Genomic DNA, 13,638 nt, shown 5'->3' on the forward strand with positions numbered 1-13,638 from the left:
TCCAACTTGCCTGTTTTCTTTTGTTGCTGGTGCTTTGAGAGTCATTAATAAGAATTCTTTGCCATATCTAAGGTCGGAAAGATTTACTTTAAGAGTTTTATAGGTTAACCCTTACATATAGGTCTTCGATCCAGTTTGATTTAATTTTTATCTCTAGTGTGAAATAAGTCCAACTCCATTCTTTTGCACAGGGCTATCTACTTGTGTCAGCACTGTTTGTTGAAAAGATTGCTCTTTCCCCATTGTATGATTTTGACACACTTGTTTAAGAACACCTGACTGTAGATACATGAACTACTTCTGGATTCTTGATTCTATCCTGCTGATCCATATGTCTATACTTATGCCAGTACCACATTTTCCTGATTACCACTGCTTTGTAGTAAGCTTTGAAATCAGGAAGAGTGAGTCTTTTTACTTTGTTCTTTTCAGGATTATTTTGACGTTGGTTGGTATCTTGCAATTCCCTATAAATTTGAAAATCAGTTTATCAATTTTTACAAAGAGTTCAGCTGGGATTTGGAGAGGGATGGCTTTGAATCTGCAGATTCACTGGAAGAATATTGTCATCTTAACAACATTAAGCCTTCCAGTCCATGGGCATGAGATGTTTTCCTATTTATTTACATCTTTCAATATTTTGTAACTTTTAAATATAAATTTTGGACTTCTTCTGTTAAACTTATCCCTAAGGATTTTATACTTTTTAACACTATTATGTGTTTTAACACTTTTTAACACTATTATTCTTTTTAACACTAGTCCTAGCAGACTTTTTAGTGGATTCTTTAGGATGAGAATTCTAAAACTTCTACATCTTGTGGAAGAATCACTGATCTCATGAGGTTTGCTTTCAGAGAATAATTTACTACCCCAGGAGACAATGGATGAGATCCAAAATCTAACTGAAAAGGTGAAAAAAATTGGAAAATTATCAGCAAGACCTCTCAGATAGAAGTTAATAGGTCATTATGGAGGAGGCTTTCATTTTCAGTAATATTAGGATTACAGGTGCCAGCTGTTGCTTAACAAAGGTAGATGCTTCAGAGTAATACTATCCAATGCAGCTTTCTGTAATGGAAATGTCTTATACCTATATTGTCCAAAACAGTAGCCCCTGGCCATATGTGGATATTTACATTTAAAATAATTAAAATTAAATAAAATTTGAATTTAAAATAATTAAAATAAAATTTAAATTTTAGTTCCTCAGGCACACTGGCCACATTTCAAGTGCTCATTAGCTACATATATGGTATTGGATGGCACAGATAATAGAATATTTCTATCATCACACAAAGTTCCATTGGAGAGTGCTGACCTAGAGTCTCCAGTAAAGAAGCCACTGGGTTGGAGGGACATAAGAAAGAAGCAAATGGTATTTCCATCCTTAAATGATTCACAAAAAGCAAATTCAGTATGTTAGCTGATCCAATTAATGCCTTATCTATAACTTTTACATATATGTTGGAAGAAAAAGGAATTCACAATTAATGTTTTCCCTGTACTCTTTAAGAAAGGCAGAAATATGAACAATGGAGAAAGAAAAAAGAAGAATTGTATATTCTAGAGATTCAGGATTTTGAAAATCTAGTGTTAGTTATAAAGAAAAACCATTTCTTTATAAAAATTAAAAAAAAAAAAAACAAAAAAAACATGGTGTTATAACACTTCTCTGTAAAATCCTGCAGACTCTCCCTGCCTCTGGCTACAGTGACAAAGACCCGATTCAACTTCAAACTCTACACTTACAAGTGTGACCTTGGGCAAGTTACTTAATCTCTCTGTGTAGAGGTTCTCTCTTCTGCAAAATGAGAAAAGGAAAAGCATATGAAGCACCTAGACATGTATCTAGTACATAGTAGGCATTCAATACATATTAGATATTATTATTACCAGAGGGAGAGATAATATCATACAGAAGATTGATTTGTACTTAAAAACCTTGAAATGACTTCTCATTGCCTATAGAGTAAAACCCAAGATTCTCCATATGTCCCATAGGGCACAAGTCTTGTCTGTATTTACCACTCAAGTTTTCTCTCTCGATGATCCACCTGGGACTCTTGGCTTTATTAACACCATGCAGCTTGCAGTTATTCCAGAAGGCATGCCATTTTAGATTTCCACAACTTGCTCATGCCATTCCTTCTGTCTGGAAGCTCTCTACAGTCTTCTTGACCCAGTTAACATGTGATGATTCTTTAGGACTCAACGACAGTGGGTTAGGAGACTCTTTGGAGGACTTCCATTGCTTTCTCACCTACTGCTTTATTTTTGGGGTTTCTTTGGTGGTGGTGGTAGTGGTGGGTTTTTTTGAGAAAGAGAGAGCATGCACACACACAAGTGGGAGAGGGGAAGAGGGAGAGAGAGAGAGAGAGAGAGAGAGAGAGAATCTTAAGCAGGCTCCACTCCCAATGTGGAGCCCAACTCCTCACAACCATGAGATCATGACCTGAACTGAAATCAAGAGCTGGTGACTTAACTGACTGAGCCACCCAGGTGCCCCCTCACCTACTGTTTTACATTGAAATTATCTGGTTAGGGGTCTGTCTCCACCAATAAGTAGAAAACACTAAGTGTCAGATGCTATGTTATGCTTTGAGGGTATAAGGAGGAATAACAAATACGTTCTTGCCCCCACTAAGCAGAGTTTGAAAACAGAGAGGGACCATATCTCTAGTGCCTCTTTATATTCTCAAAGCCTAGCATATGTGTGGCACACAATAAGTACGTAAAAACACTATCAAAACAGCCAGAATCTGATGTGTAGAGAAAGGACCGCCTAGCCCAGCACCTAACTTCCTCCCAATGAGGTTCCTTGAGTGTTTTAAAGGAGGAATTGCAGTGAATGAGCAGAGAAAATTCCAGGTGATGTTATGCTTGTCCCTCAGGCACATAAAGTCCCCCTCCCCCCGTCCTTTGTGAGGACACCAGCCCTCCAGCATTGTCTCAGCGACCCATGGGCTCCTAGATCTCTTTCCACCACACCCATTTCCTCTTTTCTGTTGGAAAGCAATGGATAGAAGAGGTTTGATTAAATAAATTAATTTAATCTTAAGATTTTAATCTTAAAGATTAAAAAAAAAACTCACGTAACAGTTGATAGCTTAAAGGTTAGCCTATGCTCCTTTTCCTAGTGCATCAGCCTTTCTGATACAGAAATCCAAATGTAAAAGTCTCTTGTCATATATAGAACAAAGAACTCTCACTGCCCTATCTGGGAACAGAGAAGGCACTACTACAAACAGAGAATTAGCTCCTTGTCCAGTGCAGAAACAGCATCTAGACTAGCAATTTTTTTAATATTTATTTATTCACACACACACACACACACACACACACATGAGTGGGGGAGAGGCAGAGAGAGAGGGAGAGAGAATCCTGAGCAGGCTCTGTGCTGTCAGTGCGGAGCCCAATGTGGGGCTTAAACCCATGAAACATGAGATCATGACCTGAGTTGAAATCAAGAGTCAGATACTCAACAGACTGAGCCACCCAGGTGCCCCTAGACTAACAACTTTCTACCAGAAGTACGCCATAGTGCTGGCGATATAAAGATAATCTGGGTAATATAAAGTGAAATTGGTTAAAGAGATAAGCTTCTTAAAGAAGATTCATTTAAGAGGACATTTGAATGCTGGAAATAGAAATTGCCAGCCATATGGAAAGACAAGACTGTATGGAAAGACATTCTCGGGGCCAGTGGAACCTTACAGCATCCTCAGTAATAGCAACTTGTAGTTTTCCTGGATGGGCATTAGTGGGTCAATTATTATGTATGTAATATTATATCAGATAAGTAGTATTTAATATTATATTGGATAATATATTCTGACAAAGACAGTTCAGGAGTTCTGTCCCACAGATAGTTAAGGTTACTTCATAATAACTATAGCTACATGACACTCAACCTCTGGGGCTTCCCCAATATACAGACTAAGATAATCAGGAACGACAAACATGTGCCATGTTAGATAAAGATACGTGACTGTTTCCCACCACACCAAGAATTCCATGAAGGCAGAGACTCAGGCTCATTCAGCTCTGGATGCATAATGCTAATATGGTGGTTGGCCCAGAGAAAGAACCTGGAACTTCTCATTGAGTAGAAGCAGGAAGAAGGCCAGGAAAGAAAGAGAGATAAAATGGAAACAAGAATGATCTGAGGCTCCCTAGGGCCAAAGATGGCCACTACCCAGGGACTTACAGGGACACTCAGGAACAGTAAATGGTCTCATCCATGCCAACCAACCATAAATGGGATCCTCTGTGGCCAAAAGCACAACAGTTGAATTAAATCAGTTTTACCAAGAGCTCTGTTCTTTCATTTCACTATCTCTTTAGCAGTTGTAAAGACTAGTGTATATTTTATCAGCTACAGGAGAAATAAAAACTGTAATAATAAAGTTGTCATAATAACCTTGTCCCAATTGTTCATAACTTTCTAAAATTTCAGTGTTTTGGCTAGTGTTTTTTCCACTTGCTATCAGTCCAAAGGTAACTTTTGGAAGTTTGAGGAAAAAACTGTCACATTATTTCTAACTCGGTAAAAATTAAATCCTCATCATTTCCCCCTTACAATAACACACACAATAGAAGTAAAATATAGAATCAAATATCTCCCTAAGGTGAAACAATAAGAATTTGGAGTTCAAGTTAGGAAATGCTGATTATTCTCTTTTTCTAATCAAAAATAGCATTTGAAAAAGATTTTAATGTTTATTTATTTTTGAGAGCGAGAGAGAAGAATTTGGAGTTCAAGTTAGGAAATACCTATTATTCTCTTTTTCTAATCAAGAATAATATTTAAAATTTTTTTAATGTTTATTTATTTATTTTTGAGAGAAAGAGAGAGTGCATGCGGGGGAGGGACAGAGAGAGAGAGAGAGGGAGACACGGAATTTGAAGCAGGCTCCAGGCCCTGAGCTGTCAGCGCAGAGCCGGCCTTGGAGCTCAAACTCACGAACTACGAGATCATGACCTGAGCCAAAGTCGGATGCTCAACCGACTGAGCCACCCAGGTGCCCCCAAAATAACCTTTTTTTTTTTAATGGAACTCTTCACGAATTATAGTGTCTTCCTTGCCCAAGGGCCATGCTAATCTCTGTACCATTCCAATTTTAGTATATGTGCTGCTGAAGCCAGCACCAAAATAACATTTTTGATACAAGTTTTACTTTGCCTTTGTACATAGGCATAATGATATTTTACCTTTAAATGACCCAAAGCTCCAGTGCTAAATTATGTTTTCCTTCAAAGAGGATATAATTTCATATTCAACCAGCACAGCAATTTCAGGCTTATCAATTAAGTCTGTAGAAGGAATTATCATCCTTCTAGTTATGATCCTTCGTGCCTAGCAGGAACTGCGGAATGAAACAAAGTGCCGTATAAAGGTTAGGGAGGCAATGCAGCAAAGTGAAGGAAACTGGATGTGAAATTTTGAAAGCACCATTCGTACTTGCTGTGTTTCGCATTAGTAACTAGTCTTCCTGCTTGGAGACGAGATATTTCCCAACTTGCACTTTGCACTGATTAAAATCTGGAGCGACATTTTGCCTCTTAATCTTGGTTGGTGCTGACACCCAGTTTGCTCTTTTATGGCTGGCTCCGACCAACAATAAAAGTAACCATTTGTAAAGTCAAATAACAGGAGTAGTTCTTAGGGAGACCAGCAGCCAGACTGATTCACCAAGCTGGCCCCCTTCCCAGGAATAAAGAAAATGCTAGGTAGCTGTCGTAGCTGTTATCCTGGGTGACACTCAGGATTCCCAACCGCATGGCTGGTCAGGCGAGTTAAAGAATGTCTGGGACTAGAGCAATAATGGAGGTGACCGCGCTGCGGCAAGCCCTGAATTAAGTTGGTACATTCAAAGTTGCCATAGAAACCCTCCCTGAATGTCCTCCCTTCTGCAGAACTGGGCTGATGTTTAAATGTTAATATGCCTTCTTACATTTCGTGATATGTGAAATAGAAAGCAGATAAACATAGAAGAAAGAAAACATACTCGGAGGTCTGGAATACTTGAGAACTGAATACTTTTCCCATACTAAGTTATCCTTTTAAACCAGTGCCTAAAGGAGGGGTGGTGTGGGTAGCAGCGGCTGGGAGCTGTTCAGGGCAGTCTTTATGCCTCTAGGTCCAATGCCGCGCTCTGAAAGGCACCGCTGAAATTCAGCTAACCCAGCTTGCACTTGCAGCCAGATGACAAGCAAAGTGGCCTTTCAATAGCAAACCTCCAGGAGGAAATGCCAGTTCGCACGCGTGAGAAGTTTCAGTCACTGTACATCCACATTCGATTTTCACCGCTCACTGTCCACGAGAAAACATTTGGAGGCTCTTTAAAGCCGGTTACATGATCAATTAATCTATAGTATGTTTTAAATAAATATTTCTGGTAAATGTAACAAAAACCGGCATTTGTATGGCTTGCACCTAAATTATCATCATCATTGCGAAGCAGATGCGGAACGCAGAGACGAGGCAAACAATCAGGACTGTAATTTGCTCAGTAACATTGTTTTAGATCTAATTAGTGCTTATGCAGATCCTTTACAAAAATGTGAAAACTGCACCAGGATGTAATTGTTTAATGAATTTAGTGCAAAGCGCATCTGCATAAATTCCATTTTAGCTGGAAAAACTAAGTTCAACTGCTATTTGCTCCAGAGCCAAAACATTGTGAATCGTGCCCACAGTGCCTTAGCCCTGCTTTGCTGGCTTGGGTATTTCAAATAAATACTACAAAGTTAAAGCCTCCAGCTGCAGACCAACCCATCTGTAGATGTTTGTTATATTTGGCAGTATTGTAGAATGATTGTGCCTTCCTGCTGGAAGAAAAAAAAAAAAAAAGAGGGGGGGGGGAAACAAGGTTCTGTCAGCAAAAAAAAAGTAAAAGTTTGGAATATGCATCACCCAACAAAAGTGGAGTTTTGAAAGGGAGTCTAGTTTATGTAGCAGTGAATTTTAAGCACCTGTTAGCATGGAGCCCACCATGTAAACCCAATAATATCCTTCTTCTCTGTTCTCCCGCACATTTAATTTCTGACAAAACCACGGAAATTTGAATTGGACATGTGTTTGAATGAAATGAAATTTGAGCTTTTTCTTTAGATTTCAGGGAGGGCACTAGTCACTTCTTTGTGATGGGTGTTTAAAGATCAATATTCGTAACTTGTATGCGAAGAGAGGAGTTTGCCACGGATGTTTACGTGATTGGCTGGAAAGTGTTTGGTTTTTGTTTCTGTTTTTCTGGTTTGCCTTCTGCCTGTGCTCAGCACGAATGCGCTGAGCCACGTGCGCTATTAATGACTCCCGTGCGCACGGGGCTGGTGTGGGCCCGATGGAGATGTGTCGGGCCCGCTCTGGAGGAACTTTGTAAAATGACTGCAAATATCATTTGTCATCATTCAGCTGAACGCTCCAGTTTAGGCTGAAACACCCCGAGAAGCATGCAGTCGATGTTCGGATTGAACCAGAAGCGTGTGCGGCTCCTCCTGGTTCTCTGTTGAGGGTCCAGTCTCAGGATGTCCTGGGTGAAGGTTCCCGGGAGGCAGGACGGGGAGGCAGGGCGGTGCTCGCAGGAAGTTTAAGGGGGTGGGTGGGGGCAACAGTAGAGGGATGGGGGTGCCCCAGGCCCACCCGTGAGGGAGACAAGGGCACCAGGACTGGGCACCCGCGAGGTGTCACAAGGCCTCAGCCAACCACGAGGACCTGCAGAGCTGGAGGGAAGTGGGGCAAAGGCTCCAGGCCTTTGCACCCCCACATCAGGTGGGCATCAGATATAGGGGCCCCCGGGGCGGGGCCTCGGCCTTGGGCCGCTGGTCTGCAGCGGGCGCTCCTGGGGGCTGGGGAAAGAGCACCTGAGCCCGATGGGGGATCCCGGCCGGGCCTCCACCACAGCACCTGCAGTCCCGCCCTGCACACTCGGGTCCGTTTACATTATGTAACCTCGCACCGCCAGGAACGCGGCCAGGATTCTCCTCCGTCTCTTTTCCTGGAGAAACCGCAAGAGGAAGGGGAGTGGGATGAACGACCGCCCGGTGGCTGCGGGTGGTCTCGACCGCAACTGCTTCTCACCTCCTCCCGCCCCCTCCGCCCATTCCACATTCACACACTGTTTAGTTGGTGGGGTGACCCTGAGTCTCATCCCGCAGCTCCCGGCCACCCTGCGCTTCTCAGGCTTTAACTGCTGCGCGTGTCCATCATCAGAATCTGCCCTGGGAGCGCCAACAGACATCAGCACAGATCACCTGGAGGCCAGCAAATTCTCCCCAGCCCCACCGTATGACTGCAGCCCTCCCCGCCCTCCTGATGATCCATTACTTCCTCCAGGGTGGCGACTCCTTCCTCCAGCTTTGGTGAACCCAGACACAGCCTCAAACCCTGACGTTGATGCACTAGGGTTCCAGCCCTTGGGTGGCCAATCGTAAGGGCTCGTTCGCATCCACTGGGGAGGCATTTTGTATTTGGGTGGGCAGGTGCCTCCCCCGTGGTAGGTGTTCTATGGCGGGCATTTAAAAGGTGACGCAAAGGTCTTCACCGGTTGTGCCTACTCCCATAGTTATAGCCATGTGCCTCTTCCCCAGAGTCCTTGACTCTGATATTTCCAGTTTGCCGCTTCCTGGTTCCCTCGCGTTTGCTCATGAGTTTCTGCACATGCCACTTCTTTTTCCTCAAAAGGAGGTGATCAGATGCATAGTCCAAAGATCCTCAGTGGAGGAGGACTTCCCCTTACCTCTTTCAAGGCCACTCCTGGGAGGGGCTATAATACAGTCACTGTCTATTCTTAACTTACCCCCACAAGCTAATCTAATTCTTCCATAAGCTAAGCTTGAAACTTTTCTTCCTTAGTTGATCAATAAGGGATCTTGTGAGGATATAAGGGATCATAACAGATGAAAGCTGAGGAGGAGCTGGTGGGACAGGAGTGGATGGCCACCTGCTCATGGAGCTTCCTTGTGCCCACTTTCCCTGTTCATGCTAGACAATCCATTTGTATCTTATGATGGATCGCCCCTAGGCCTGCCTGACCTTATGACTTGGTGGGTTGGACAGAACCCAGATTATCATGGGCAGTTCTGGCCACATGGTCACTCAGTGTCCCACGGTCAGGCACTCCATCTCAACCAGGCCCATCAGCATGCCAGGAGCTCTTTTTTTTCAATGGTATATCATTGTCTGCTGCAGATGGCATGGCCTTGTTCCAGAACCCTAGGGGTCTACATTGTGACTCTCCTATCGGGCTTGCCATAAACTCCACATGGCATCTTTTCCCGCCACAGATACCTCTGATAACAGAGGGTCTGCTAGTCATATGGTCCAAGAAGCAAGGCTGCTTGTAGCACAACCTAGACCTGACACAGAGCTCTTTCCAGACATGGCCCCCACTCAAAGTTGACAGTCCTACGTATTACTTGATAAATATGTCAGGGTAGTATTCCAAGTGGTAAATGCAGCTTCCAGAACCCAAAGAGGTTTACCAGGTGATGCACTTCCTTCTTAGTGAAGAGAGGCGTGCAGTGCAATAACTTGTCCTTTACTAAATGTCCATAGATATGACAAGCTCTTGAATCCTCCAGAGCACATGTGCCATCAAGGTCTTCAGTTACTTGCCATGTCTTGCTCATGTGGACCTTTTAACTTGCTGCCATCAAATTAGTGGACCAACGTGATGTTCTTTAAATGCCCAGACAATCCACATTACCTTTGAATTAAATTATTGCGAGAGCATAAGAGTTTTTTTTTAAATTTTTTTTTTAACGTTTACTTATTTTTGAGACAGAGAGAGACAGAGCATGAACAGGGGAGGGTCAGAGAGAGAGGGAGACACAGAATCTGAAACAGGCTCCAGGCTCTGAGCTGTCAGCCCAGAGCCCAACGCGGGGCTTGAACCCACGGACCATGAGATCATGACCTGAGCCGAAGTCGGACGCTTAACCGACCGAGCCACCCAGGCGCCCCAAGAGCCTAAGAGTTAACAGGTGTAGGGCAAGACTGTTGAGTGTACGTTGTTGTTCATTCCATGTGAATGTAACTGTTTCTAGAACCCTCTTCTGATGGGAATGAAAAAGAATCAAGACTAGATCAAGCCACATGTCATGTACCCCAGATTGTGTTTCTCTAACAACAATGATAACAAATCTGGAATAACAGTAGAAATTGGTCACTTGGTTGAGTTTACAGTAGTTTACATCCTCCAGAATCTGTTGGGTTCTCACAGAGCCCACACTGATGGATCAAATGGGGTCTATGGTTACAGCCACTACTCTCCAGCTACTTTAGGTCTTTATGGGTGGCGCTGATCTCTTCTGTTCTCCCTAGGGTACAATACTGTCTTCATTTAGTATTTCGGCCGGGTACAATACTGTTTTCATTTAGTGTTTCATTTAGTGTTTCAGAGCTCCCTCTTCAGACTTCTCTATTACAGTAGTTATTGTTCCAGAAGCTCACAAACTGAAAAGAACGTGAGGTTCCATCCATGACAAAGTATACCCATTCCGATTACACATTCAGAGACTGAGGAAATGACCATTTGATGAGTTCACTGACCCAGCGGACCCACTGTGAATCAGCCCAGGTCAGGGCTTCCATTTATTACTTGGCCTCCATATGCCCTATTCTAATAGAAGGAGCATCATGATGCTTCAGATCCTCAGTTATCAATGTACACTCAGACTCCATGGCTAATAATACTGGAAATGCCAGGGTACTCCCCTTTCCCTGCTGTATGATTTTCTGAGTAAATGGCTATAGGTCTCTTTGGGGAAAGACCGAGCAAATCATCATTATATACAATTGCTGTGGTAATGCTAGGTCATTTCTCCTCAAGACCTATCTTCTTTAGTCAGTGGATTCCCAGTATAGAAACTGGACAAGGCATCATGATGTTTTATTGGGATGGCTGTCTTTGCCTCCTAATCACCCATCCTTGATTATTTTGATGTATAGATCAAACAATACCCTCATTGGCTGCCCATTTACCTTGCTCCTAGAATGTCAATTTCTGCAGATAATCTTTTTCCCTATCTGTCCTTGATGCTCACTTTAATAATTGTACTCACCTTGGGGCACCTGGGTGGCTCAGTTGGTTGTGTCTGACTTTGTCTCAGGTCATGATCTCATGGTTCATGGGTTTGAGCCCCGCGTCAGGCTCTGCACTGACACCCAGGAGCTTGGAGCCTGCTTTGCATTCCATGTCTCGCTCTCTCTCTGCCACTCCCCCACCTTGTGCTCGCTCTCTCTCTCTCTGTCTCTCCCTGTCTCTCAAAAATAAATAAATAAATAAACTTAAAAAAAAATAATTGTACTGACCTTGATTCTGGTGGTTAAATCCACCACCTGGCCTGTATTATTTGGGGACATTGTCATCCTTGCTATTAGGGAGCCAAGTTCTGTGACATTTCCTACCATCACACTCGGTCTGCAGAGAACAGTTAATACTGAGTGTCTCGCAAAGACCCATACATCGGTGTATTCCATGTTGCTTTTGGGGAATGGGTAAATGACATAATCCTTTTAAAGTTTTTTATTTTAATCACCCATTGCTCATCATGACAGGGGCACTCCTTAATCCCCATTACCTAGTTCACCCTTTCCCCCCACTCAACTCCCCACTAGTTACCATCGGTTTGTTCTCTGTAGTTAAGAGTCTGGTTTTTTGTTTTTCTTTCTGTCTTTTTCCCCCCATTGCCTCTTTGTTTTGTTCGTTAAATTCCATATATGAGTAAAATCATATGGTATTTGCCTTGCTCTGACTTATTCTACTTAGCCTTATATTGTCTAGTTCCATCCATGTCATTGCAAATGGTAAGATTTCATTCTTTTTTTATGGTTGAATGATATTTTATTGTTTATGTACACCACATCTTCTTTATCCATCCATCAATGAGTGGATACTTGGGGTGCTTCCATATCTTGGCTACTGTAAATAATGCTTCAATAAACATAGGGGTGCAGGTATGTCTTTGAATTAGTGTTCTTGTATTCTTTGGGTAAATACCCAATAGTGCAATTACTGGATGATAGTAGGATGGCTCTACTTTTTGAGGAACCTTCATACTGCTTCCACAGTGGCTGCACCATTTTGCATTCCTACCAAAAGTGCACAAGTATTCCTTTTTCTCTGTATCCTCACCAACACCAGTTGTTTCTTGTGTTTTTTACTTTAGCCATTCTTAGAGGTATAGGGTGATATCTCATTTAGTTTTGATTTGCATTTACCTGATAAGTGATAATGAGCATCTTTTCATGTATCTGTTAGCCTTGTGGATGTCTTCTTTAGAGAAATGTGTGTTTATACCTTGTACCCATTTTTAAATTGGATTATTTGTTTTCTGAGTGTTGGGTTTTATAAGTTCTTTATATATTTTGGATACTAACCCTTTATGGAATATATAATTTGCAAACATCTTCTCCCTTTGCCTCTTAGTTTTGTTGATGTTTCCTTCGCTATACACAAACTTTTTATTTTGATCTAGTCCCAATAGTTTATTTTCATTTTTGCTTCCCTTGCCTCAGGAGACATATCTAGAAAAAAGTTGTTGTGGCTAGTGTTAGAGAAATTACTGCTGGTGCTGTCTTCTAGGATTTTTATGATTTCAGGTCTCACATTTAGATCTTTATTCCATCTTGAGTTTATTTTCGTGTATGGTGTAATAAAATGGTCTAGTTTCATTCTTTTGCATGCAGCTGATCAGTTTTCCCAACACCACTGTTGAAGAGAATGTCTTTTTCCCATTGGATATTCTTTCCTGCTTTGTTAAAGATTAACTGACCATGAAAGTTTGAATTTATCTCTGGATTTCTTAGTCTGTTACCTTGATCTATGTGTCTACTTTTGTTCTAGTACCATAATGTTTTGATCACTACAGCCTTGTAATATAACTTGAAGTCCAGAATTGTGATACCACCAGCTTTGATTTTCTTTTTCAAGATTGCTCTGGCTCTTAGGAATCTTTTGTGCCTCCATACAAATTTTAGGATTATTTGTTTTAGTTCTGTGAAAAATGCTGTTGGTACTTTGATAGGGATTGCATTAAATGTGTATATTACTTTGGGTAGTAATAGACATTTTAACAATATTTATTCTTTTAACCCATGAGCATGGAATGTCTTTTTATTTCTTTGTGTTGTCTTCAATTTCTTTCAACAGTGTTTCTATATAGTTTTCTATAGTACAGATCTTTCACCTCTTTGGCTAGATTTATTCCTAACTATTATATTTGGTGCAGTTGTAAATGGGATTGTTTTCTTAATTTCTCTTTCTGCTATTTCATTTTTGGTGTATAGAAATGCAACAGATCTCTGTACGTTGATTTTGTATCCTACAACTTTACTGAATTTTTTTATCAGTTCTGGCAGTTTTTGGGTGGAGTCTTTCAAGTTTTCTTTTTTTTTCCTTCGAGTTTTCTGTATAGAGTACCATGTCATCTGCAAATAGTGAAGGTTTTACTTCTTCCTTACTGATTTAGATGCTTTTTATTTCTTTTTATTGTCTGATTGTTGTGGCTAGGACTTCCAGTACTATGTTGAATAAAAGTGGTGAGAATGGATATCCTTGTCTTGTTCTTGACTTTAGGAGAAAGGCTCTCAGTTTTTCCCCATTGAGGATGATATTAGTTGTGAATTTTTCA

The 13,638-nt window shown here is 41.6% G+C and overlaps 1 non-coding gene across 1 annotated transcript; it reads right to left on the reverse strand.

Annotated features, from left to right (window-relative positions):
- Positions 1 to 5,047: 5,047 nt before the first annotated feature.
- On the reverse strand, positions 5,048 to 5,151 carry LOC122236098. The gene has a single exon (XR_006214295.1). It is a non-coding gene; the product is annotated as a U6 spliceosomal RNA (small nuclear RNA).
- Positions 5,152 to 13,638: the final 8,487 nt, after the last annotated feature.

The sequence above is a fragment of the Panthera tigris genome, chromosome F3 (genome assembly GCF_018350195.1).
Source record: "Panthera tigris isolate Pti1 chromosome F3, P.tigris_Pti1_mat1.1, whole genome shotgun sequence".
In the NCBI taxonomy this organism is placed as follows: domain Eukaryota; kingdom Metazoa; phylum Chordata; class Mammalia; order Carnivora; family Felidae; genus Panthera; species Panthera tigris.